The sequence below is a fragment of the Hordeum vulgare genome, chromosome 7H, assembly GCF_904849725.1.
Source record: "Hordeum vulgare subsp. vulgare chromosome 7H, MorexV3_pseudomolecules_assembly, whole genome shotgun sequence".
In the NCBI taxonomy this organism is placed as follows: Eukaryota; Viridiplantae; Streptophyta; class Magnoliopsida; order Poales; family Poaceae; genus Hordeum; species Hordeum vulgare.
Window position 1 is genome coordinate 30,417,512 of NC_058524.1, and position 5,661 is coordinate 30,423,172.

The window sequence follows — 5,661 nt, forward strand, 5'->3', positions numbered from 1 at the left end:
GTAGTGACTTATAGGACATTCTTCCAACAAATGCATGATGTTAGGTTGGGGTTCGACATCTAGTGGATTCGTTTGTTCACGGTCGACTTACAACGGTACACGTTGTGTCTTAAAGAGTCCTTGTAGCTTGCTACGACTCGGGGACGCTTCGTATGTCGGGTGCACTGCCTTGCACTTGATGGCTACTGTAAAATCGAGCCCGTGCGATCCTGTCCACGAAAATATCAGATGAAATCTTTCTCATGAGTTTGTTCTGGCTTGTTTCATAAGCCTCACCCTTTGTTTTGTTGAAATATGGTAATTCAAGTTGCTTCAATGTCAAGTGGTGATTTCAGATCTTTCCAAGAGGTGTTCTCATAGTTTTTATGTGAATGCTAATTATTTTTCTCAAATCAGTTGTCTTGTCAATTCCTTTCAACCGGAGTCATCGTTTCAATTCCATTCAACTGGTGTGCTTCTCTTCAACTGAATTCAATCTTATCTAATTTTGCAAGATCATTCTCTCTTTTATGCTGGAGTTCATCTCATCTGTTCCAAGTCGTCTTTGATTTTTCCCCACCCTCCCGCCCTTTTGTTCAGTGATTCAATTTGCATCCAAGAATTTTCTTTTCATTGTGCTCCCGCTGTCTGTTCTTTTCTCTCTTACCCGGTGATTCATTGTGGAGATTCTCAGGAGTTGTGTTCATCTATATTAGTCTTGTCATCTTTCCGGTGAATTCAATTCAGGTATCCATGTTCATCATATCCTTTTTATCCTTGTAATTCTTTCCCATGGTGGAAATTCTCATCAGTCTTCTTATTGTCATTTCTCTCTATTCCATCCGGAGTGCTGAAGTTATCTCAGAGGTTCTTGTTTCCAATCCTTTCAACTATTTCGACGTGCTCAACCTCATCAAGTTTTCATTTGTACCGGTGCAATATCTCTCGTTCTAGCAATCTTCTTAACGGTGGTTTCTTTGAGTGGGCCCATAACCCACAATTTCTTTTCCACGATCTTTCCTGGCTCTTTTAATTTTTTCTCAGAGATTCGTGATTCTTTTCAACTATGACGTAGGTATGGAGTTCATCGGTCATATTCTTTATTCAAGATCAATTTGAATTAATTCTCATATTGGCCAACCTTGCATTTTGTTTTCTTTATTCTGGAGTGTCTCAGTTATTCTTGGTGATGTTTTCTCGTCATTCTCTCCATTAAAGATTTGAAGGAGTGTTCCTCGTAAATCTTGGTCCATTCTCTTCATGATTCATCGTTTCAGCCTTCTGGCATCATCTTGAATTTTGTCAATCATGAGTAATCCCTTTCGTGCTATCCGGTGCATTTCTGAGTTGTTTTCATTCTCGATCCTCCGAAGGCATCATTTCAAAAGACTTCTTCGTTCTCAGCTTTCAGCTTTCATTCTCTAATTCTTCTCCAGTGTTGTCTCTTCGTTCGTCTCTCGATTATCCGGTGCCTTGTTCTAGTTTCTCTCAGGTGGCTCATGAGATCTTCATTCTCATGTTTCTCCATTAATTCGTGGTGTTCCCATTCTATTGTGAATTCTTACCGGTGTTTCTTGCAACATTTCTTCTAGTTTGTGCTTTATCTATCTCTCTTTAATCTTTTCAAGAGGAATAAGTGCTATGCTAAATCCGTTGATTGTCGTTAATTTAACTTAATGAAGGATTAGCATAACATATTTCTTATTCTTGTTTCATCTAATGATTTCAATTCTTCTTCCGGAGGCCTCATGATATCAATTCCTTTTTCTCAAGTGTTATTATCTTTTCTTTTCCGGAGTTCCAAGTTTTCTCAAGTATCACATCGTGAAGCTTCATCGAAGACTTTGCAAGGCTTCAATCTTATTCTTTCATCCTTCATATCTTGCATCATCCTTTTGATACGGAGGCTCGTCATGGTGGTTCTTCAAGCATGTGTTTTTTCTCAAAGTGTTCTTCAACATTCCTGTTGGACAACCTCAAGCATTCTTTCCCTTGCATTTCCAGTGAGTTTGCTATTCCTTTATCCCTTGAGGTGGTATTATAGCATTCTTGTTAGTGTAGGAGCCTCGAAGAGTTTTCCTTTCAAGAATAAGATAATTAAACCCACCAATTCTATGATCATGAGATATTGTCAACCCATGATTTCTTCATTGAGCTATTTTGGTTTGGATTTCACCTAAAGCTTTTCCTATGGATTGTTGCTATCATGGTGCTTGTCGTTAATCCCAGTTCTCAGTGTACACTCCTAGTGTAAGAAGTTTTGATATCTTTGCTTTCAACTATCCTTGTTTCTTTTAGTGGTTGGTTGTCACCTCATATTTGTTGAGATGATCTTCATAAGCCCACTACTATCTTGTTCTTCGTTGTTGATTTTCCAACTACTACGTCAATTCTTCTGTCCGGAGGCTCTTCAATACTATTGTGATGATAGTTCTCATTCTTTTCTTCATTCTCTTCTTCCGCTTGAGCTAGTTCATATTCTCTTGTTCCGGAGGCATTGTGATGTTGCTCTTTTGGGTCTATTATGTTGTTCTATCGAGATCATGGTGTTCCCTTCCTCTATTTAGTTGTTTGTTATGAATATTGTCTATTTCTTCCATTTTATTGAATTTTTTGTCCCATTTTCCTACCGAAGTGCTGCCGAAATTTTCCGTGAATTCTTGCTTCTTTCTCTTATCATTCCTCATCTCCTTACGACCTTCAAGGATCGTTGGTTTCACTCGTTTGTCAAAGAAGCGACTAAGTTTTTACCTCTTGTTCTTTCTCATCCTCTTTCCCTTTCATTCTTGGATCTCGGGGCGAGATCCTCTTGTAGTCTAGGAGAGTTGTGACAGCCCAATGCCGACATTCCAGAAGATTCCCCTCTCTTTCCGTTTTCGTCGTGTGTCTATTTTTATTTGTCGCATCATCATCGCATCATGCGCATCATCAGCATTGCATCGGCGTCTCTGTTGCCGCCCGTTTTCAAAACATGCATCCGTTGTTAGTTGCCGGTTCTCTTCGTTGTCCGTTCTAAGCCCGACAGCACTCGCACGCGCCCGCGACATCGTTCCAAACCCTGTTTTAAAAGTGTGCGTAAAACTTTCTCTAATCGCGTTGAGATATGATGTGTGGTGTTATTTTAATATAGGTAGGCCGCCTGTCCAATTTCGTCGCGATCGGAGACCATGTGGTCACCGAACGGTCAACCGTAGCGGCACCGTCTTCGGTTATTCGTCGGACGTTTGTTGGTGTTTTAAAATTCGTTGCCGCGTCGCCCGTTTCCCTCTCGTCTCCGGTAAACCACCCTACACAGCCACGTACCCATTCCCGCGTGCGGAATCGTCCGAATCCGACCGCACGGTTGGATCCGGAACGCGATTCAGGCTAACCTAGCCCCCTCATTTGTCTATATATAGACACCCCTCTTAATTTGGACAGCCTCTCTCCATCTCTCCTCGAAAACCATGCAACCACACGAAACCCTAGCCGCCTCCCACCTACTACCTCCTCCCCCCAGCCGCCGCGTCCCACCGAGCCCAGATCGGGCCCGGCCGAGCCCATCCGCCACCGGCTCGCCTGCCGCTCCACCGCGCCCGTGCTCGAGGGCAGCAGCCTGAGCCATCGAGCCCCGCCTCTCCTGCCTGCGCCCCGCCGCCGGTTCGTCGCTGCGCCGCCCCTCGTTGGCTCCGTCGCCTTGCCGCCGTCGAGCGCCCTCGCCGGAGATGGCCCCAACCGCGTCGCCTGAACTTCCCAGGCCGCAGACCGCCGTCAGCCGTGCGCCGTGGAGCTCCTCCTTCCCGAGCTCGCCGCCGAACTGAGATGCCTCACCGGATCCCTGCGCCGCCGTGGAGCCCGCCGGCAGCCGCCGCCCGGCGTCGTCCCGTTGGTGTGCTCCAGCCGCCGTAGCGGTTGACCTCGCTCGTGCGGGAGGACGAGGCCAAGCATCGCTCGCCAGCGCGCTCCTCGTGCGTGGGCCTCCAGCGCCCCCCAGCGGCCTGCCTCTCCAGCGCCGAGCTGGACCGGCCACCCTTCGAGGCCCAGCAACGCTCCCCTCCAGGCCGGCCTCCTAGGCCGAGGTAGATCCCCCCTGCCCTCCTTATTCCTCGCCCGGGCATCTGTTAGTTAAGTCACAAATGCCCAGTTTAGGCCCATTAGTTCATTTTAGGTTTTCCCCAGGATTAGATATTCCGTAGATAAATGCTAGTTTTAAAATGCCCGTAACTTTTAATATGTAAATCGGATCGCGACATGTAGCATACGGATTTTGCGTAGTTTTGCGCATAGAATACGTTGGTGCAACTTGCATATTTGTTTGACACCGTTTAGCATGCCGAATGCATAGTTTTACGTGCTGTTCCAATGGGATACGTCCCGTATTTAATTTTCGCGCAAGTCCGGATTGCTCGAGTGCCTTAGATAAAATGCCCATGTTTTAGGAACCATTTTTTCATGCATTTTAGAGCGGTCGTTGGTATTTTTGCATGTAGGGATTGCCGCTAGTTCATTTTCCCGTGTATAGGTTATTTTCTCGCATTTACGTGTGGTATTAATTTTGTTGTGCAACCCCACATAGTTTATATGTTTTCGGGGTAGAAAAATCCCAGGATTTTTCTGTGCAATTAGTTTTAGCTTTTGAGTAAGTTAGTTCGCGCGATATTTTGCCGTGATGCCCTTTTGTTTATTTCGTAGGATTTATTTTGTGCTTCATTTGAGGGAGTTGTCAACTAGAGAGTTGATCTTTGATGTTTAGACTATCCCCTGGTATTTTTGGTTGCAATAGAAATGCATGTTTAGGTGTGGTTTGCTTGCTCTCAAGTTGCTAGAAATAGTGCTGATTTGGAGGAGCTGAAATATTTCTAAGTCTGGAATCTGTTATATTTTGTTGCTGCCTTGTCTTGCTTGTATCTTGTGATCTGTAGCTCTTTTGAGGTTGGTGCAATGGAGTAAGTTGTAGCCCTTGTGTTTCTCTAACATGCTGTTAATTTCTTGCCATTTGGAATCCTGTAGCTTATGATTTTGCTGCTGTCAGTATGGCTTCAGATCGAAAACTGCACTTTCATGAGGTGTAAATTTCACCAAGTCTGAAATAGTGTGTGAGATGCCATTTTGTGACTTCTTTCCCTAGTGTTTTTGCGGCTATGCTAGTTGTTGTTAGTTATTTGTAGTAGTGCTTCTTGCCCTCTTTCGTGTCATGCCTTGCTTGAGTTTATCGGAGTTGTGTAGCCTGTAGTTGTGGGGTGTAGAAAATGCTATGTGACTGATTTTGGCAGATTGTAGCGATTTCTTGTTTTGCTCGTAGTTGTTGAACCGTAGCTCCGATTTGATCGTGTCCTACATGAAACTTGCTTAGAATCTCATGTAGTTTCATTTTCTCTTGCTGGTTGTATGTTTTGAAGTGCTCGTGACCGTCGTTGCACACATATTGCATTCATGCCATCATATCTTGCGGTGCTTGTATCTTTTGAACGGTAGCTCCTTTGGAGATGTTCTTTATGTGTAGATTGCTTGAAATGATGCGTAGAATCACGTGAACCTATTTGTTTTGCTGTTTAACAACTAATTAAATGCATTAGTTCAGATCTGGACAGAATTGTAAGTTAACATGTGAGGTCGTCTCGGAGATGCTATATGTCATTTCCGACCTGATTTAAAATGTTTAGATAGGTAGTTTAATTTCCGCTTCACCTCTTGCATGTATGA